Raw genomic sequence first — 22,474 nt, forward strand, 5'->3', positions numbered from 1 at the left:
CCATGATCCCCTATTGCCAGGGGGCCCCATGAGTTGTCAGTCCGCCCCTTGTGCACAGTGTAGCAGCAGTGGTTAAAATCAATGGCAGCCACCAACTAGTCCCCGGCTCATCGATCTGCGGCTGGAAACCGATAAGCAGAACGCACAGAGCTCACATCAACTCTTCCCCTCCAGATGCCAGTGACGTCCATTCACTTCTAACGGTTTTCACAAAGCCGCGCCTCTGATTGGCCGTCCTCCGAGGCTTGCGGAGGTCGCGCGCACGCTCTCACTGGAAGTCCCGCCCCCTTTGGCCGTGAGTGGAAGTCGGGGGCGCGCACTAGCTAGGCGGGTTCCCAGCTTGAGGTGGTTGTAGCGGTAGTTGTGTGTGACTGGCCGGCCAGGAGACGGGGCTGTGGTCCGTTTAGTAGAGTTTGGCTTTGCCGGGGGATCCGGCTCCAGGTGGCGGCCACTGAAAATAAAGACTGGTGGTAAGTGACTGGGGTTTGTGGGTGTGGACGGACCGCTGTACGGGCGGAGGAGGGGAGGTTAGTGAGCAGGAGAGGCCGGGGATGCGGCCCTCAGGACTTGTAGGCCCTAGGAAGGAGTCTGCCAGCTCTGGTTTTGGGTGGAGAGGGCGGAAGGGACAGAGCTTGTCACAGACTGGACTTCCTCCAGGCGGGTGCAGTGCATGTCACTCGGCCATAGGGACTCTCCCTGCCTTCTCATTACATGGCTGCCTTCCTTCCTTGTCAGTGACTGTGTGCTGTGCCCATAGAGCTGACAGTCTAGGCTGTGTGATTACAGCACTAAGCAGAAGGATGGCTGGAGGGCTTTGGAAAAGTTCTGCATGACTTTCCATCAGGTCTGAAACTTGCTCAGCGCTCTGAACATGTTTATGTCACAGAACTGCCTGACTCTTCGGGATGGTCCTCCCATTCTGTCCAAATCATCTTTTCTATGAAATCTTCCTTTACCCTAGAAAAGCTTTCTATGGAATTAGCTACAACAGCTATCTGAAGATGACGAAACTTGTGGCACTAACATCTTGCTAGCTGCCTAACACGTATACATCAGCATGGAACTCGGGGGTTTAATGCCTAGCTGTCGTTCAAAGCTGTCTGTGGTACACACACTGCACGAGTTGTTACCACAGCTCATGATCAAAGATTCCGATTGGGAGACAGCAGGATGGCTGTCCAATCATGTGACATATGTGAGAACCAATCACCATGGTTACGTGATAAGAGAAGCTGGGCTGTATCCTGGGCATTAAAGTGGAACTAAACCCTCCTATCCTTTTCAGCCAGGGAAGCTGCCATCTTAGCCTCTGTTTGATCTGCAACTGCCATGGTGCTGCACATGTGATCAGTTATGACTCCAGCCATTTGATGCTTTGACAGTTGGGTTGAAAGTAGAAGCAAATGTAACAGCTTGCCGGGAATGTAAGACTGGGTTCACACATTATCGGTGCGGGACACCACATGTGCTTCGAACAGGAATCACACCGCATTCTTGTTCAAATCGCATGTGATTCTTTGCAGTGCAATTTATTTATTTCAGGTACTTATATAGCGCCATCAATTTACACAGCGCTTTACATATATATTGTACATTCACATCAGTCCCTAACCCTCAAGGGGCATACAATCTAAGGTCCCTAACTTACATACACCTACTAGGGCCAATTTAGACAGGATCCAATTAACCTACCAGCATGTCTTTGGAGTGTGGGAGAAAACTAGAGTACCCGGAGGAAACCCATGCAGGCACAGGGAGAACATGCAAACTCCAGGCAGGTGGTGCCGTGGCTGGGATTCAAACCAATGACCCTAGTACTGCCAGGCGGAAGTGCTAACCATTTAGCCACTGAATTTGAGCCCATTCATTTTGGATCGGCTCAGATCGCACTGCACCCGCACAAAAAAAGTGCAGGCAGCTTTTTTTTTTTTGCCATGCTGGAACTGAATCACATGGGTGCTTACATCCATGTGATCTGATTTAGGCAATTGCACTGTGTTTTGCGACCTGTTTTTGGGGTGTCGTTATTCACTGTTTCCTGCGTCACATATTTGTGAACCTGGGATTACTGTTTTTTTAAACCATTAAATCAATCAGTTTAGTTCCACTTTAAGGGCCAGTTCACACTGCATGTGTTTCAGTTGCTTTTTTTTCTGCATCCAAAACGCACAGAAAGTAGGTTATATGGTTGTCAATGTCATAGTTCACATCAGTGCTTGCAGTTCCAGTGCGTCCGGTTGCAGAAAAAAAAAAGTAGAACATGCTGCATTTTTTCAGCACAGAACTGTATTGGAACACAGTAAAATGCATCAAAAACCCACTGGAATGCACGTCCCTATTTCAATTGAAGAAAAATAGGGGGAAAATTAACTGGAATGCATAAAACGCACCAAAAATGCACATGCAGAAACAAATTCGAAACGCATCTGGACTGTGTTTCTATATTAAATTGATGGCGCTATAGAAGTACCTGAAATATATAAATAAATAAAATATAGCATGAACCAGCCCTGGAGCAGAACTAAAGGCACCATCCTTACCTTTTCTCTAACTGCCCAAAGTCCACAAGACGTCCCTTGCTGGCATCTTCTATCTGGCAGCTGGGTATCATTAGAGTCAGTCATCTCAGCACACAGCGATATAAGCTGAGCAAGCACATAGATGTATTTTATTATAAGGATCCATTCACAGTAGACTGCGCTGGGTGGTTATTCCAGCACAGTCCCACTGCATGACAAGGCACAATACCTCGTCTCCTGTGTACCGGAGTCACACAACTGTGTTGTGGTGGTGTTTGGGCATGGTACACTGAGAAAGTAGTTTTTTTTTTTTTTTCTTTTTCAGCACAATGCAGCATGAAGCACCTCACAGTGGCCCATTGAACTTTATTAAATGTCTGTGTGACATTACAATAAAGTTTATTTAAAAAAAAACAAAACAGGAACCGTGCAATACATAGTATTGAAAGCCACACACCAGCTTCTGTTATAATGAATGGACTCGTCCCTCTACACCAACTAAAAACACTCAGGCAGTTTGTAGTACATGTCCTTACTGCAGTGTTTCTTGCCTAAAACTAGAATACTTTGGAAATAGGGATGAGCTTGTGTTTGATATTTCGGGGCAAACCCGGAGGTAAACGGCCATTTCTGGGTTAATGGGCTACAGCTGGAACATGCCCTGCCCTGCAAATACACACACAGAATGGTATATTTGTGACATCATTGACCTGAGGTCATTGATGTAAGTACACCCACACCTTTTTGTACCATCAGTACTGGGGTGGGAGTCCCCTTTCCCGCAGCTCATTGGACCAGGAATGACAAACAAAGGCCAATTCCTATCTGAGTGTCAGTCTCAGGCCCTGTTCACACTTGAGCTGAGCGTCTGGTGATTTTTAAAAATTCTTTTTTTTTTTTTCTTTTTTTGGATGGTGCTTTTATTTATTTTTTTAGCAAGCATTTTTGTATGCGTTTCAGGTTTTTCTTCCTTTTTTTTTTTTTTTCTTTTTTACATATTTCTATTGAAGTATCTTTGGGCCTAAATTGTGAACAAGCAAACAATGCGATTCCTCACATGTGAATGGGCACCATGAATATAACACCATGGAAAACCTAGTGTTTGGTGAAGCTTCAGATCACACAGCTGTGGGGCCTGGCTTCTAGGCCACCTGCAGCCTCCCCCATACAGCACAACCTTTTTTGCAGCAAGTACAGTGGATATAAAAAGTCTACACACCCCTGTTAAAATGTCAGGTTTCTGTGATGTAAAAAAATTAGAGATAAGTAATCTCAGAACTTTTTCCACTTTTAATGCGACCTATTAACTGTACCACTCAATTGAAAAACAAACTAAAATCTTTTTTTTTTAGTGGGGGGGAGTAAACCTAAAAATCAGTGTGGTTGCATAAGTGAGCATACCCTATTACAACTGGGGATGTAGCTGTGTTCAGAATTAAGCAATCACATTCAGAATCATGTTAAATAGGAGTCGGTACACACCTGCCATCATTTAAAGTGCCTCTGATTAACCCCAAATAAAGTTCAGCTATTCTAGTAGGTCTTTCCTGACATTTTCTTAGTCGCATCCTACAGCAAAAGCCATTGTCTGCAGAGAGCTTCCAGAGCATCAGAGGGATCTCGTTGTTAAAAGGTATCAGTCAGGAGAAGGGTACAAAATAATTTCCAAGGCATTAGATATACCATGGAACACAGTGAAGACAGTGATCATCAAGTGGAGAAAATGTGGCACAACAGTGACATTACCAAAAACTGGACGTTCCTCCAAAATTGCTGAAAAGATGAGAAGAAAACTGGTCTGGGAGGCTGCCAAGAGACCTACCGCAACATTAAAGGAGCTGCAGGAATATCTGGCAAGTACTGTCTGTGGTACATGTGACAACAATCTCTCATATTCTTCATATGTCCGGGCTATGGGGTAGAGTGGCAAGACAGAAGCCTTTTCTTATGAAGAAAAACATCCAAGCCCGGCTAAATTTTGCAAAAACACATCTGCAGTCTCCCAAAAGCATGTGGGAAAATGTGTTATGGTCTGATGAAACCAAGGTTGAACTTTTTGGCCATAATTCCAAAAGAAATTTTTGGCGCAAAAACAACACTGCACATCACCAAAGGAACACCATACCCACAGTGAAGCATGGTGGTGGCAGCATCATTCTTTGGGGCTGTTTTTCTTCAGCTGGAACTGGGGCCTTAGTCAAGGTAGAGGGAATTATGAACAGTTCCAAATACCAGTCAATATTGGCACAACACCTTCAGGCTTCTGGTAGAAAGCTGAATATTAAGAGGAACTTCATCTTTCAGCATGACAACAACCCCAAGCATACATCCAATTCAACAAAGGAATGACTTCACCAGAAGAAGATTAACATTATTGGAATGGCCCAGACCTGAATCCGATGGAAAATCTGTGGGGTGATCTGAAGAGGGCTGTGCACAGGAGATGCCCTCGCAATCTGACAGATTTGGAGTGTTTTTGCAAGGAAGAGTGGGCAAATATTGCCAAGTCAAGATGTGCAATGCTGATAGACTCATACCCAAAAAGACTGAGTGCTGGAATAAAATCAAAAGTTGCTTCAACAAAGTAGTTGTACAATTTATAGGTCACATTAAAGGTGGATAAAGTTCTGAAATTATTTTTGTCTTTTTTTTTTTTTTACATCACAGAAACCTGACAATTTAACAGGGGTGTGTAGACTTTTTCTATCCACTGTATCTTCCTACATAGGCAATGAAAGCCGCTACTATCAATATTTACCATGCAGCATATGCAACAGCCACTTTTGGGAGATTTTTGTATTCTACGCAGATTTTGTATTCTACGTGATGTAGGGGGCGTGGCTTCATTTAGCCTGGAAGTTTGAGACTTGACACTCCTGGAAGTGTAACCTTTCTGTCAAACTAGCAGTGCTGATATCTCTGCTTACCCTCCGTTCACATCAAGCTCGACTTTGAAATCGTGCGACTTACAGTGAAGTCACCTGATTTCAAAGTCGGGGGAGCCGCCGATTTCAGGTGCGATTTGCAAGATTTCTGATACAGATTTCTATGCAAATCGCACCTAAAGTGTATGTACTACTTTTGAAATCGGTGAGGCTCTGACCAAGTCGGAACTGCTCCAATATGACCGCTCTAATTGTGGACAATAGAGTGCAACTTGGCATGCAGCTTACAAGTCGTAGGCATGCACCAAAATTTTGGCCACCGAAACATCGTCCGACAAAAGCCCTTATTGGCATTTTGCCGATAGGAAAAATTTAGCTGATACAGGAGACTGTGTGTACTGCAGATGTGAAGGAGGGGGGGGGGGGGGGAGACAGTTGAGAAAGGCAGGAGAGGAGCAGTGTATACAGTGACTGGCTGTCACTATGGGGTTTATTTACTAAAGCTGGAGAGTCCAAAATCAGACTCCCTTCTGCATAGAAACCAATCAGCTTCTAACCTCAGCTTGTTCAATGAAGCTTTGGCAATGAAACCTGGAAGCTGATTGGTTTCTATGCAGAAGGGAGTCTGATTTTGGACTCTCCAGCTTTAGTAAATAAACCCCTATATGTCAGTGCTGGTTTTTAAATGTAATTACCGTCTTATTTTTTTCTTCACTATAGCTCACAGAATTAGCTGTCACTTGGAGCTAAAGGAAACTTTGTTTCTTCTATCTCGGGAAAGAAACGTTGTTTCTTTTAACTCGGGGAAATAAACTTAAAGGAAACTTTGTTTCTTTTATCTAGGGGGAAAGTGACCGCTAATTTTTTTTGTTTTCATTTCGGAGGTATCCAGGTGTAAATGGACTCAAGGCTGTTACATCTGGCTACCCATAGAGGAGAATGGAGGGTCCGGCTGGGTCTCCCTGAAAAATGGACCCGACCAGATTGCCCATGTGAAAAGGGCCTAAGTGGCTGACATTCTGCAGCAGGGAAAGTGAGTATGCTACAGATTGTCTGCATGTGTTTAGTGCAGGGGTAGGCAACTTTAGCATTCCAGCTGTGGTGAAAGTAAAAATCCCATCATGCCTTTAATAGGCTGTTGATCTTGTATCAACTTATGAGACTGAGGTTCCAGGTTGCCTACTCCTGGTCCTGAGTAGGATGTGCTGACAGGATCACTTTAAGAATGACATTATTTGTTCTACCGTCCATATTTTCCATTTGCAGCTTTTTGGTGGTGTGTTAGCAGCGCTGAATTGTGACGTTCGGTTGAAGGCTGTTTAGTTTTGGTAGACCCTGCTGCCGATTTCAGTAACTTACTCTCTGTGTAATAGTTTTACAAGGAATGTGTCAATTCATTGTCATAGGTTGCTAATTTTAATACACATATTTGATGTGCCTGCATGAGGTGACATTATAATGTTTTGTTTTCTTGTAATGCAGACTAAGCATTTATTAGCATTCTAATGCCTGTGTGTAAAATGTTCAGCTTGTTTGGCTGTTTTCTTTATATCTGTCCAGTTCTTAATAGTAGGTTTGTAGTTGCTTGTGGTTGTCTGCCCATTAAATTGCTAGTGGAGCAGCTGTCACAGGAATTTAACATCTGTATATAGTGAATATTCATGTGTCTTTTTGTTTTTTGATAGTGTGGGGAAAGAGTAGAGTATCTGTTCCTTTATTGCTTTCTAGGCCCCTTCTTTGGGGAAGTTCACCCTCACCTCCTGTCGTGTGACAGTTTTAACTGGAACACTATGTCAAATGAAATTGTGGCCAGGATGTCAGGGGAAAATCTTCTAAACGGGCTTGATATGAGAAGCTTGACTAAGGCTTGATTCACACTGGATGCGATTTCACTGCATTTTCTGAAGATTTGTTTGCAACTTGTGAAGATTTCCCAACGATTTCTTGCGTTTTTCCCTAGCGTGTTTCAGTGCAATTTCTATTGTAGTCTATGTATGTGAAATCGCAACAAACTGCAGAAAAAGTAATACAAGAACTACTTTTGAAATCACGGTGCAGCAAATTGCATATTTTAAGACACATTCATTAGATCCGATTTCAGGTACAATTTCATTTCCCAAATCACACCTGAAATCGCGGCGGTGTGAATCGGGGTTAAGGTTCGAAGAATTCCCCAAAAATCATTTTAAATGGCAGTAATCTGTTATTAAGCTAGCAATATTTTTTTTGTAGTTTATTTATATCTGTGGCTTCCATTCTTATTGGCTGAGGCGTTGCTTTGTGGATTAGTCAGGTGCTCGGGTTGAGTCTGTATGTACATATTCTGAAAAACGCCATTGCTTCAGGCAGACAGAGATGTATGCACATGTGCATCTTTGCATTTTACACAAATTGTGACTTCCATGCTTTACAAATGTGCAGTATTTTCTAGTCCTAGCTTTATAAATTAACCCCATGACTATAGTCACTAGGGTGAAAAAGGGGAGGTAAAATGTAAGATTAGTAAAGCCAAACTGCAGGATCTGTTCTCCCTTCTGTAGGCCTTTCTATCAATATGTTATGCTCGGAAGTTTTTAGGCACATGATGTTGCAGGGTCCTCCTGGCTTTTTGCTCACTTCTCGGTTCTGGAGGACTGGTCCTCAGTGATGGAGACAGCAATTGATGAAAAGCTGTGAATGCAGTGCCCTGTGTTAATGCTCCCTGGGGCAGGCCCATGATGCCCTGCACTCAAATGATGACCACAGTCTTCCTGGTTGAATGAGGAAAGGAATCATTGAGCCCAGAAGACTGAGGACATCTTGTGGAAGAAAAGAGATACTTCTGGTAGTAAATTTAGCTTACAGTTGGGGTTAAACTGCAGACTTAAACTATAAAGTTAGAACTATGTTTTGAACTCAATCGCGCAACACAAAAATACTAATTCCTGCAAATATTTTCAGACTTTTCTGATACATTTTTGTGTTTGTACTATTTACACATGCTTTGTATGTGATTTGTTTCTAGATGCACTTCTTCCCTAATAAAGTTTGAAAGCATGTAGAATTAAGCGTGCACATTTTATGCATTTTGCTAATCTTTTTAGCGCTCATTCATACCTGAGTGATTTGAAGAGTGTGTTTCCAGCAGCACTTCAATATTCAGCACCAGATTTCCATATTCTATTGTGTCCATTTGCTTCTGAGCACGTGCTGTTGCTTTACATTCAGAAAAAGTGAACCCCAGTAGTCTTCAATGGAGCGCCTAACAACTGTTTCTTCCTCCTCCTAAGGCTCACCACAGACATTAGATCTTCCAACCACTATGTAATGTAAGGGCCTGCCTGATTGAATAGTTTAGCTAGGGCCTAAAAATACATAGTTTTTCGTAACTATAATGTTGATTGGTCAGATTATAACCTGTAAGTTGATCCTAACCAGCTTTTCACAAAAACACTGAAACCTAAAAAGTGCAGAAAAACTGCTTGAAAATCACATGAAAATGATTTAATTGTGAAACCAGGCCTAAATTATATTCACAAAGGCTCAGAATGCTGGCAGCACACAAAGGGCTACTAACCCTCACTACTAACCACTTTCCGTCCACCCTATAGTAGATTTACTGCTACAGGGTGGACGTTCCATGCATAATCATGTATATACACGTGAGTTTGCTCTCCCACTGTAAGGGTCGCGCCTGTGTGCTGCTGGAGGACCACTTCTACTTTGATTGGACACAGCAGAAACCGATCAACAGGTGCTAGCCAATGGATGAGTACCGGCACCCATTGAATGTGAAGGAGGGGGATAGCTCTGCCTATGCAAACGCGGCAGAGCTGTGTCTTGTCAGCGGCAATCTGCTATGTTTTCTTTCCCTGCAAAGCAGAGAATAAAATTAGCAGATTTCCTGGAAAAACACCTAACTGTACACAAAACACATAGCTAGGCACACAGTTAACCCTTTGATCATGCTTGATGTTGAACTCCTTCCCAGCCAGTGTCAGTACAGTGACGGTGTATATTTTTTAGAACTGATCACTGTGTTAGTGGCACTGGTTCCCACAAAGTGTCAGTTTGTGTCCGACTGTCCCCTGCAATATCTCAGTCCCGCTATAAGTCACTGATCGCCGCCATTACTAGTGTATATTAAAAATAAATAAAAATCCATTATATACCAGAGTTTGTAGACACTATAACTGTTGCACAAACAACTCAATATACAATTATTGAGATTTTTCCTACCAAAAATAAGTAGCAGAATACATTTTGGCCTAAATTTATGAAGAAATGTGTTTTTCTTTTTTTAAATAGTTTTATTGTATATGTTTTACAGCAAAAAAAGAGTATTTATTTTATTTTTTTTTTTTGGTTTATTTTTTAATTTTCGGTCTTTTTTCGATTACAGTGCAAAAAAATAAAAAAACCCAGTGATGATCACATACCAGCAAAAGAAAGCTCTATTTTTGGAAGAAAATGGTGAAAAGTTCATTTATGTACAGTGTTGCATGACTGCATAATTGTTGGTTAAAAAAAAATGCAGCGACGTATAGCAAAAAATGGCCTGGTCATGAAGGGGAATTAAATCTTCTGGAGCACAGCTAAGCAGGAACCATGAGACAGATCCTGCAATAGATATATTACAACTTACAACTTGAACCCTGACCTCTTCTCAATGGTTTCTGTTTAGAGTGAAAATCTGTCTCCTCTTTAGTAATCTGTCACAGTTGTCTGCCCAGAAGTTCAGAGGAATAGGTCGCAGATACATGTAGATCTCTCATATAGGCTTTGCTGAGTGAGAGGAAGCGTGATTTGCATCTGTGTTGTTAGTTTGCTTCATAAATGCCCCTCAGTGTGTAGTAGTGTAATGTAATTGAAAATAATGTGCGAAATTCATAAAACACACTGCAGAAGATTATTTGGACAGATTTTCTATAAGCTTGCAATTCAAAGTGGAACTAAACTCTCCTAATCAGCGTAAACTATTAATCCCTATCCTACTAGCCTTCGTAAATAAGGTAGGGTTCCACTGATACTGCTACTGCATACTTGCAAGAGTACTCGTGCAAATGCTCCCGATACCCAAAACGATTTCTTTGCGGTGCAATTTGAGTCCAGACAAAATGTATGGGCTCAAATTGCACTGCAAATAATCGCATGCTGTTTGATTCCTGTCCGAAAGTACATAGTATATCTTGCATGTCAAATCCAAAACCACGTCCGCTTGCAGTGCTCACAGGACTGGAGAAGATGTAGGACGTTCTGGAACCCCTGCGGTTATGGGGCAGAAGTGATGCCAGCTTGGGGGAGGTCTGCCTGTACATCTCCTCTCCTCACCCTGTGAGCACAGCAAGCATCCATGGTTTTGGATTTGACATGCAAGATTTTTTTGTGTACTTTTTGTGTAGTTTTCGGCCTAATTTCGCTTCGGCCGAAAATACCCCTGTTGGCCGAAATGAAAAAAAAAAGCACCTATACAAGTGCCGAAAAAACCCCGCCTCTTGCTGCCGCCCTGGCCACCGCTCGGTAGTTCAGCGTTACCTGAGATACCATCGATCCCGGTGCTGGGCATAGAGATAAAAGAAGGAAAGGTGGCCGCTACACATCTCCATGCCCTTGGAGGACCGGAGCGATGTCGCTTCCTGTTCCGGCCATTTTTTTTTTTTTTTTGATCCAATGCTTTACGTTGCAGAGGAGAGATATAAAGTCTTATTGACCCCATATCTCTCCATAAAGAGGACCTGTCAGTGAGTATTTCTATCACAAGGGATGAATGCATTTCTTGTGATAAGAATAAAAGTGATTACATTTTTTTTATGTTTTAAAGGAACAGTGCAAAAAAAATTAAATACATTTTTTAAAAAAAGTTTAAAGTGCCCCTGCCCTCCCGTGCTTGCACATAGTGGTGAACGCATACGTAGGCCATGCCCACATATGTAAATGTTGTTCAAACCACACACGTGAAGTATCGCCACGAACGTTGGAGCAAGAACAATAATTCTTGTGCTAGACATCCTCTGTAACTTTACACTGCTAACCTGTAGAAATTTTTAAAGCATTACCCATGGAGATTTTTAAGTACTGCAGTTTCACGCCATTCCACGAGCGTGCACAATTTTAAAGCGTGACATGTTGGGTATCTAATTACTTACCATAACATCGTGTTTCGGTTTTCGGCCAAGTGCATTTTGAATTTTCGGATTCAGCACCAGAATTTTTCATTTCAGTATACCACTAGTTATAACATTATTAAACTGTCGATTGCTGCACTTCTTAGCTCTTTCCTGTCTTTCTATACTTTTATCACACTAAAGCGGTGGGGGAAACCACATGCGATTCGGACAGGAATCACACCGCATTTCTATTCAAATCACATGCAATTCTTTGGAGTACGATTTGAGCTCATTCATTTTGTATGGGCTCAAATTGCACTGCAAAGGTATTGGTACTCTGTATCGACGAATCCTTGACCAAAATTATTAATACTCTCACCGGTAAAGAAAACTATATTTACTTGTTTGAATTTTTTCAATTGCTTCATGGTTTCGGGCCTATGCCAAAATGTTGTCATGCATCCCATGAGTCTTTATGGGCATTTTTTTCTTTTGTCTGGAGTAGGGGCTTTCCCAGCTAAAACACACTGCTGCCTTCATGCCTGAGCTAAGGGCAGATAGATATCAGCAAGTAAATGCCACATATATCATCTGCCCTTACTCAAAATGGCCACAGCTAGAAATGTTAGGGGATGTTTTTCAAAGTAATTTCTCAACAAAATAAAGCATGGAGACATGGATGGGTGAGTTTACTTTGAAAAATAAAAATGAAATAACCACTTGCCGAACAGCCACAGTACATTTACTGCAGCAGGTCAACACTGCACAAAATCACGTAGATATACGTGATTTTGCATTTCGGGTAGGGGGCGCGCACCCGCCCTACTCGCACCGCCGATCGCAGCCATGGGTGTCAATCACTGTGATTACCTGCCGAGCCCGGCAATTAGCGGCAAACACTGATGGGGAGGAAGGCTGCATTGTTTACAATGCAGCTCTCCTCCCTGTCAGTTTGAGCACACTGATCCTGATCGCTGAGCACAACCTTCCGGATCAGTGTGCTTAGAGTGAAGTACACACCCCCCCGTCCCCTAGTGAAACTCCCCTCATACAGTTAACACTTTGATTGCCTTCTGTTAACCCCTTCCTCCCCAATGCCATTAGCACAGTGCCAATGGGTTTTTTTTGCACTGATCGATGTATTGGTGTCACTGGGGATGTCCGTGACCCCAAGTCAGTTCCCCCCAGTGTCAGAATATCCGCCGTAGTCCTGCCGTAAGTCGCTGATTGCTGCGATTATTAGTATTAAAAAAAAAAAATTCCAGTATATATACCACCATTTGTAGACGCTATAACATTCACGTAAACCAATTAATTTACACATAGGATTTTTTTTTGTTAGTGAAGACAGGTCACAGAATACATTTTGGCCTAAATTTATGACCAAATTTGAGTTTTCAATTTTTTACTTGACATGTTTTATAGCAAAAAGTCCAAAATATTGTTTTTTTTTCAAATTTGTCGGTCCTTTTTTTTTTATGTGGGGAAAAAAGACGTAAATTTAATTTGGGTGCAGCATTGCATGAACATGCAATTGTCCATTAAAGCAACGCAGCGCCGTAACACAAACCACTTCCTGAGCACCCTATAGCAGAAATACTGCTACAGGGCGGCAAGGGTGCGCAAAATCATGTGTGTATATATATGTGATTCGCGCTCCCGTGGTTTTCACTCCCCTCCCAGATAGTGTTGGATTGCCCGTCAGTACACCAGTCATCACATTTAACCCCTTGATTGCCAGGAGCACGCTCATACACAGTAAACCTCCATTGCTAGTATAGTGTCTGAACAGATCAATATCTTTGATCAGATCAGCACTATACCAGTGTTCACATTTAGTGTAGCGTTCGCAAAAACGCAGCATTAGCGGGACCAGCCCCGGCACCTGCGTTTAGCCCCTACACTTACCCCCCAACCCCCTCCTCCCCACTGTCAAGTGACAGTAACAGGTCACTGTCACTTGATACATTGCACACAAAACCGCAGTGTTCGCAGAATCAGGCCTGATCTCACTTGCCGATAAATTTTGATGACTCTCATATGCAGCGGAGTGCAGTACTAGTGCCACGCTACCTTTTTGGTGAACTGGCGAGCACCAGCGGCCTAGTACATCCTGGTCTTCCACATACCAGCACTGCATTATCGCTTGGTGACGTGGCGAGTCCCGTAAGTGCAGTACAAGCTGGTGTGGCGGCGAGCACAAGTATTGTCCAGCAACCACCAAGAATTTGCACACAGGCCCATAGAGCCCCTAGTATCCTTCCGGATGTGCTTGCAAATCCTGATCGGCAGTCCACAAATTCTGCAGTACCCGTACTTCCCCATCCACTTCCCAACCCGAAATTCAGGTGGAAACAGCAAATTTAACTACTCCCCTTGATTTTTTGGAGCTGTTTTTCACATAAGATCTGTATGCATTGATTGTGGATCAAAGCAATTTTATATGCACAACAATTTATCACCTCCAACCCAAATTCAAACCTTGCCAGACCATTCCCATGGAAACCCATTATGGTCTCTGAATTAAAAATTTTTTGGGGGCCTAACCCTCAACATGGGCATTACTAAACAAAAATGAGTTGCGGTTGTATTGGGCCGCAGACCCGATTCATCATATGCCCGTGTTCTCTACTGCCATGGCCAGACATGGATATGAGAGTATAACGTGTTTTATGCATTTCAACAACAATACACTCTGTCATCCTCGAGGGGACCCTGAATTTGACCGGCTCCACAAAATTCAGCCCCTCGTAAATCACCTTAACCAAAAATTTGCAAATGTCTATACACATCAGCAAAACATCTGCGTTGAGTCCCTCATTTTTCTGGCCGCCTTGCATTCAAACAATTTCTCCCCAGCAAGCGTGCCAGATATGGGGTCATGGGGTCAAGATGTATGAGACCTTTTGAGAGAACAACAGGCTATACATATAAGTTTCTGATTTACCAGGGAAAGATCACATCACGTGGAACCCCCCGGATGCCCAAACTACATGGGGAGCAGTGGCAACGTAGTTTGGGACTTGGTGTCATCCTTTTTCCATATGGGTTACCACTTATACGTGGACAATTATTATTCAAGCGTGCCACTATTTAGACATTTATAGAATCTTGGAATTGGCGCATGTGGCACCGTGTGACTTAATGTGTGCCGACCATTAGAAGTGGGTGGATGCAGGGTGGTATATTCGAATGGTGGGCATACCACACACTTTTTCTGGCAGAGATTTCTTCTCTTTTTTTTTTCATTTAGCCCACAGGCTGCATACCAGAAGAAAAAAAATGCGCATAGCATATATATTCCCAACAAGAACCAGTGACATACTGGTACATCACTGGGCTTTGGTTATACCAGGATGATGCCTACAGCTGAAGTCATCATCCTGGTATTGTTTTTTTCAGCCTGCGATTGGCTTTCATGTAAAAGCAATCCTAGTGGCCAATCAGTTGCAGGATTGCTTTTACAAGCGGCGGGAAATGATGTCCCCCTCCCCCGCTGCCTTCCACAGCCTTCTCGGACAGTCCCGTGCCATCGGGGAAATGCAGCTGGTGTTCTGCCAACTGACCATAGAGCTGATAGGAGACCAGAATGGTGCCAATCATCTCTAAATTCTAAGAAATCAGAAGCTATGAGCATTTCATCACTTCGGAGGATATAAACAGCGCCATTTGTAAATTGGGAAAGCACCTGATCACACTGATCTTGGTTTGATTAGATAATGTAAGGGCAGAGGAGATATCCCAGAGTTCTCAAAAAAGAATATATGACCATGCCCATTGAAGTTATAGGGGATATTTCCATTCCCTGTGATGGCATTAAAGTGATAAAAAAAAAACGAAAAAAAAACGAAAGGGACAGTGCAAAAATAATGAAAAAAAATTTAAAAAAAAGGACCCCCCCATGTGCGCACAGCTTTGTATGCAAGCGTTGACGCTGTGCCGGTATGTAAACAGCGGTTGTACCATGCATGTGAGGTATCGCCCTGAACGCCAGAGCAAGGGCAGTAATTATAACACTAGACTTCCTCTGTAAATCAAGAATGGTAGCTTGTAAAGGATTTTAAAACGTTGCCTATGGATATTTAAAACGTATGCAGTTTGTCGCCATTGCACGGGGCATGTCATGTTTGGTATCTATTTACTCGGCATACCATCATCGTTTATATTTTACCAAATAATTGGCCAATATATTGTGTTTTTGTGCATTAAAAGTAAAAAAAAAAAGAAAAAATAATTTTCTTTTAAAACGTGCTGCTCGAGTACTATGCGACATAAAAAAAATTGCAGCACCCACCATTTTATTTACTAGTGTTTGCTTTAATAAAGTATATCATGTTTGGGGGTTTAAATTCATTTCCTAGCAAAAACTACTGTTTTTTTTTTTTTTTTTTTTTTTTTTTTTTTTTTTCATGTGAACAAAGTGTCAGAAAAGGCTTGTTCTTCAGGAGGTTAGAAGAGTGAGTGATGTGTGGCATAAACTTCTAATGCTGGGTAAAAAATGCCTCCACCCCCCAAAACGACACCTTTTTGGAAAGTAGACACCCCAAACTATTTGCAGAGAGGCATGGTGAATCAATAGAACAATTTTTTTTTTTTTTTGTTTACACAAAATTGTCACTTAAATGATTTATTGCTCACACATGCCATGGGTATATGTGGAATTACTCCCCAAAATCCATTCTGCTACTTCTCCCGAGTATGGGGGTACCATATGTGAGAGACTTTTTGGCAGTCTAGCCAGGAACAGGATCCAAAAATCCAATAAGCACCTTTAGGCTTTTAAAGGGCTTTATTTCCTCATTACACTTCCTGACTACCTATCACAGTTTCGGAGGCCCTGAAATGCCAGGATAGCACCTAACCCCCCCAAATGATCCCTTTTTTGGAAAGTAGGCACTCCAGGGAATTTGATAAGAAGCATGGTGAGTATTTTGCAGATCTTTTGTTGCCACAAATTTTTGAAAAATGAAGAAAAAAACAAACATTTTTTTTTTTTTTTTTATATTTCAAAACCTTGTGAGAAAAAATAAGGTCTGCAAAATACTCACCATGCCTCTATTTAAATTCCTTGGGGTGTCTACTTTCCAAAAAGGGGTAATTTGGGGTGGTTTGGTGCTAACCTGGCATTTCAGGGCCTCCAAAACTGTGATAGTGAGGAAGTGAAATGAGGAAGTTACGCACCTTCTGGCTATCAAACTGGTTATTGGATTTCAGGCTCCTGTATGTGGCTAGGCTCCCAAAATGTCTCACACATGTGATATCCCCATACTCTGCAGAAGTAGCAGAATGTATTGTGGGGTATAATTCCACATATACCCATAGCTTGTGCAATAAATATATCATTTAAATGACAACATTGTGTAAAAAAAGAAAAAAAAGTTTTTATAATTTTCTAGAAACTTGTGGAAAAAATAAATCTTCCATGGACTTGAATATGCCTCTCAGCAGATAGCTTAGGGTGTCTACTTTCCAAAAAGGGGTCATTTGGGGGTGTTTGTACTATCCTGGTATTTTATCACCTCAAGAAATTTATATAGCAAAAAAAATTAAAAACCCAGCGGTGATCAAATACCACTAAAAGAAAGCTCTATCTGTCTCAAAAAATTGTTAAATTCATATGGTTATAGTGTTGCATGACTGAGTAATTGTCGTTCAAAGGGCAGCTATGCTGAAAGCTTAAAATTTTCCTGGACTGGAAGGGGTGAAAGTATCTGGGCTTGAAGTGGTTAAGGTGGAACATGTTGAGCAGCAACCACCACGACCCCGCGTCCTCTGCTGGCTCCTCTCCTCTGCCCCATGGAGTGGATCCCAGCCCAGTGTCCCAGACCCCCGGAGTCCCCCCTTTCCTTCACCGGGCAAAGAACCCCTCAATTCCCCACACAGCCCCACAAAAGCAGGGCCCCCAAAGGACACCGCAGCCCCCCCCCTACACAGCCCCCCCAATGCGGTTTCCATTGCAATACATTTAATGGATCACAGAGGAGACATGCAGGGTCTTTCAGACCCTGCATGTCTCAAGGAGAACCTGTCACCAAAAAATCACATAGTAGACTGTGTCCCCTATGTGATGGGAAAAAAAGTTAAGTCAAACGTTTTTGTTAAGAAAAAAAAAAAAAAAAAAAATATATATATATATATATATATACCCAAGCACATAACATCCCCTCAGAAAAGATTTGAGGCCCCCCACATATATGCACATACGAACGTAAACCCACACGTCAGGATGCCTACTCATGAAACCGTTGTTTGTGACACACATGTTACATATCGCCGTGCACGCTGGAGTGAGAGCAATAATCCTAGCACCAGACCATCTTCGTTAAATTGATGACCCGTAGGGGCTTTTGAAGCATCTGTATAAAATATAGGGTATTGAAGTTTGACACAATTTCATAGGCACACACACATTTCCGTTTTCGCATGTTGGGTATCTATTTACTCGGCACAATCTCGTCTTATATTTGTCCCAAAAATTTGGGTAATTTATTGCGTTTGTTTGCCCTAAAATTCACGTGTCCTACCCACGCTGTCATTTGCGGCCGCGGATGTCAATCAGTGTCCTGGCCAATAATTACCTGCCGGTGCCCGGTGATTACCGAGCATCTCTGACTGGGAGGACGATTGTTTTGTTTACAGCTCGAGCACACTGCAAAATGTCCATCGCAGTCCCGCTAAAAGTCGCTGAAGGCCGCCATTACTAGTAGAAAAAAAAAATCCCATTATCTATACCACCATTTGTAAACGCTTGTAAACGCGGAAGCCAATTTAATTTACTCGTATTGTGATTTTTTTTTTTTTAAAGCAAAGACATGTAGCAGAATACATTTTGGCCAAAATTTATGACAATTTTATTTTCTTAATTTTTTTAAATTTGTTTTTTTTACTGGATATGTTTAATAACAAAAAGTGAAAAATGTTTTTTTCTCAATTTTTTTTTTTTCGCGCAAAAAATTAACGCACACAAGCAATCAAATAACACCGAAAAAAAAGCTCAATTTGTGGGGAGAAAAAATTACATAAATTTAATTTGGGTGCAGCGTTGCATGACCACACAATTGTCAATTAAAGTAACGCAGCGCCGTAACACAAAAAAATGGCCTGGTCATGAGGGGGGTAAATCCCCGGAATGGCAAGTGGTTGAAAACAAAACCATAACCAAACCTGTCTATTATGCAGGATTTATATAGCGCCAACAGTTTGCTCAGCACTTTACAATATAACGGGAGACAATACAGCAACAATACAGTTTAATACAAGAGGGTTTGGAGGGCCCTGCTCCTTGGAGCTTACAATCTAGGAGGGAGGGGCTAGTGGTACAAAAGGTAGTAACTGTGGGTGATGGACTGGTTGGAAGAGTCAAAGATTCCAGTATTAGCTGAGGGCAGGATAGGCTTCCCTGAAGAGAGAGGTTTTCAGAGATCGCCTAAAACTGAGCAGAGTAGGCGATAGTCTGATAAATTGGGGTAGAGAGTTCCAGAGGATAGGGGAAGCTCTGGAGAAGTCCTGGAGACGAGCATGGGAGGAGACAAGGGAGCTAGAGAGTAGATGGTCTTGCGAGGAGTGGAGAGTACGGTTTGGGTGATATTTGGAGACAAGATTGGTGATGTAATTTGGGGCAGAGTTATAAATGGCTTTATACGTTATTGTTAGTGTTTTGAATTTTATCCGTTGGGCAATGGGAAGCCAGTGGAGGGATTGGCAGAGAGGGGGGCTGATACAGAACAGTTAGTAGGGTGGATAAGTCTGGCAGCAGCAATCATGATGCATAGAGATGGTACTTAAAGCCATGGGAGTTTATCAAGTGACCAAAGGAGGAGGTGTAGATGGAGAAGAGAAGGGGTCCAAGGACAGAACCTTGAGGAATCCCTACAGAAAGAGGGAGTGAAGAGGAGGAGGCAGCGTTATAGGTAGCAGGAGAACCAGGAGAGAGCAGAATCTCTGAGGCCAAGAGAGTGGAGTTTTTTTTGAGGAGGGGATGGTCAACCGTATCAAAAGCTGCAGAGAAGTCAAGTAGTAAGAGTACGGAGTAGTGGCCATTGGTTTTGGCAGTTAGTAGATCATTAGTGAGTTTTAATAGGGCAGTTTCAGTGGAGTGTAGTGAGCGAAAGCCAGACTGTCAAGGGTCAAGAATGTTGTTGGTGAGGTGGGAGCTCAGGCGATTGTAGACTAAGAGTTTAGAGGTAAAATGGGGTCCAGGGAGGGCTTTTTAAGTATGGGAGTGATGTGCGCATGCTTTAGAGGGGAGGGGAAGGCACCAATAGAGAGAGAAAGATTGAAGATGTGAGTGAGGGAGCATAGGATGGAAGAAGAGTGTGACCATAGTAGTTGTGAGGGGACAGGATCCAGGGGGCAGGTAGTGAGAGACGGGCTTCTGAGAAAACCTTAGTGACCTCTTTGGTAGTAGCAAGGTCAAAAGAGGAAAGTGTTGAGGGAGGTTTAGTATAAGGTATGCTAAGTGGGATGGATGTCTGTGCAGTGGCGATGCCCCTACCAATTGCGTCAATCTTGTTTTCAAAATGATTTGCAATCTCGTGAGCAGTGAGTGAGGTACTGGGTGGAGGTGGAGAAAGTAGAGAGTTAAAAGTAGAGAAGAGACGACGAGGACTGGATGACAAGGTATTAATAAGAGTGACAAAGTAGGCTTGTTTTGCAGCATGAAGGGAGGAATTGTATGTTAAGAAAGCAGATTTATATCGGGTGAAAGCTTGGTGGGATTTGGTTTTACGCCACAATCGCTCCAGCGCATGACTATGTTGTTTAAGATTTCTGGTGTGGTCAGTCTGCCAAGGTTGTAATGGTCGGGACCTGATGCTTCGTGTTGTTAGAGGAGCAAGTGAGATGAAAGTGAACTGTTGTAGACAGCAGTGGCCAGGTCAAGGCAGGACAGGGGAGAGATTCTGGCATAGAGTTGGTCAGTTGCAGAGTGCAAAGGAGCAGGGTTCAAGTTGTGAAGGTTTCTGCGGGTAATTGCTGCTTGGAGGGATAGGTGTTTGAAGATGAGGAGACTGTGAAGGTGATGAGATTGTGATCAGAGAGAGGAAATGGTGTGTTTGTGAGGTTGTAGGGAGGGTAAAGATGGGAGAAAACAAGGTCTAATGTATTCCCATCAGAGTGAGTGGAGGACTGTATACATTGTGCTAATGCGAAAGATGAGGTTATGTTGAAGAGTTGGGATGTAGCCGGGTTGTTGACATTAATAGGGATGTTAAAATCTCCGAGAATGATAGTGGGTAGTTCAGAGGAGAGAAAGTAAGGTAGCCAGGCAGAGAAATCATCAAGAAAGCGGGACGCCGGTCCAGGAGGCCGATAGATCACTGCAATCCTCAGAGAAATGGGAGAAAACAGCCGGATGCAGTGAGTCTCGAAAGGAGAAGGATAGAGAGGGAGGGTTAGGGAGGACTTGAAAGGTGCTGAGTGGGGATAGAAGCAAACCAACCCCACCACCTTTCCGACCACAGGGTCTGGGTGAGTGGGTCCAGATGAGGCCTCCATAGGAAAGTGCTGCGGGAGAAGCAGAATCTGCTGCTTGGAGACAGGTTTCTGTAATTACTAGTAGGTTAAGGGAGCGGGCGACAAAAAGGTCATGGACAGAGGTGAGCTTATTAGACAGAGCAGGCTTTCCAGAGCGCACCTGAAAAAGGGAGGGTGGTTTTTGGGAGCATATACTTACCTGCTGTGTGCAGTGGTTTTTGCACAGAGCAGCCTGGACCTTTCCCTCCTATTGGGTGCCCCCACAGCAAGCAGTTTGCTATGGGGGCACCTTGGCATATGCACTCCCAAGCTGCTGCGCCATATGTCCACAAGGAGCTGTGCTTGACCCTGCCCCCTCTCTCTTCTTATTGGCTCACTGGCTGTGATTGACAGCAGTGGGAGACAATGGCTCCCACTGCTGTCTCACCAATGAGGAGAGGGAGTTCTGGGATAGCGGAGACTCCAGTGCACATCGCTGGATTTAAGGGGTGGGGGGGTTGGGGGGGATGCTGCACAAAGAAGGTTTTTTACCTTCATGCATAGAAGTCTGTGAAAAAATGTTTTAGCATAGGACAGCCCATTGATTTGCATGTACACCTGTAGAATGCAATTCAAATTAACATTGTACACATGTAAAATACATAATGGCAACACAGATTTCTGTTTGTCCTTTTTTTTTTTTTTTTTTTTTTTTTTTTTTTTTACATTTCTTTATGCAGCCGTGTGCAAGAGGCCATAATCTATCTTCTGTAAGCTACTAATATCCCCACCCCAATGTAATGGTGAACAAAAGGCAGATATGTTAGTTGTCAAGCCTGTTTGCCATTGATACTGTGGAAGAGTAAGTATAGTCACCCAGGGACAAGAATTGTTATTTGGAGGATTAAAGTGGTTGTAAAGGCTCAAGAATTTTTACCTTCATGCACCCCAGGCCCCCTAATACTATAGCTCCCTCTCAATCCAGTGGTGTGCATTTGAGTCTTGGCTATTCTAGGACTCCCTCTCCTCATTGGAGACAGCAGCTGGAGCCATTGGCGCTGGTGGGGGATCCAAGAAAAGGGGAATCAGGGTTGCTCTTTGCAAAACCACTGCAGACAAATGAAGCCAGTAGTATCACTTTCACTGATGAAAATAAAGGGGAGAAAAACCTAATGCTGGCTTCTACTCTAAGGACTGATAAGCTGATATATAAACCTTTTTTATTTTGCGTTTAGATATGGTTTAATGCAGTGTTTCTCAACCTTTTTTCAGCCAAGGTACCCTCTAAAATTATGGACAGTCTTTAGGCACCCTATTCTTAAATGTAAAAACTGTTCTAATAGTTTAATATAATGCAGCAACTTCCATTCATGTAGGACACCCAACATTAGAGGTGATTTTTTTTCTTCTAAAGCAAATACACTTTTGCACACTGGTACTGACTAGTATTCCAATGTTTCTTTTCTCTCTGTTTTTCTGCATCACTGAGCTAATGTGACCCTAGCACTGATGGAGAGAGGCAGGGGCGGGT

At 42.8% G+C, this 22,474-nt stretch overlaps 1 protein-coding gene across 1 annotated transcript in view; it reads left to right on the plus strand.

Annotated features, from left to right (window-relative positions):
• Positions 1-302: 302 nt before the first annotated feature.
• Positions 303-22,474, plus strand: part of RAP1A (RAP1A, member of RAS oncogene family) — a 93,334-nt gene continuing 71,162 nt past the window's right edge. The window contains exon 1 of the mRNA XM_089668309.1: positions 303-470. The gene's annotated coding sequence lies outside the window, so the exon portion shown is untranslated. The remainder of the gene's footprint in view (positions 471-22,474) is intronic.

The sequence above is a fragment of the Staurois parvus genome, unplaced genomic scaffold, assembly GCF_062004578.1.
Source record: "Staurois parvus isolate SC_StPar_1 unplaced genomic scaffold, SC_StPar_1.0 ptg000056l, whole genome shotgun sequence".
Classification (NCBI taxonomy): domain Eukaryota; kingdom Metazoa; phylum Chordata; class Amphibia; order Anura; family Ranidae; genus Staurois; species Staurois parvus.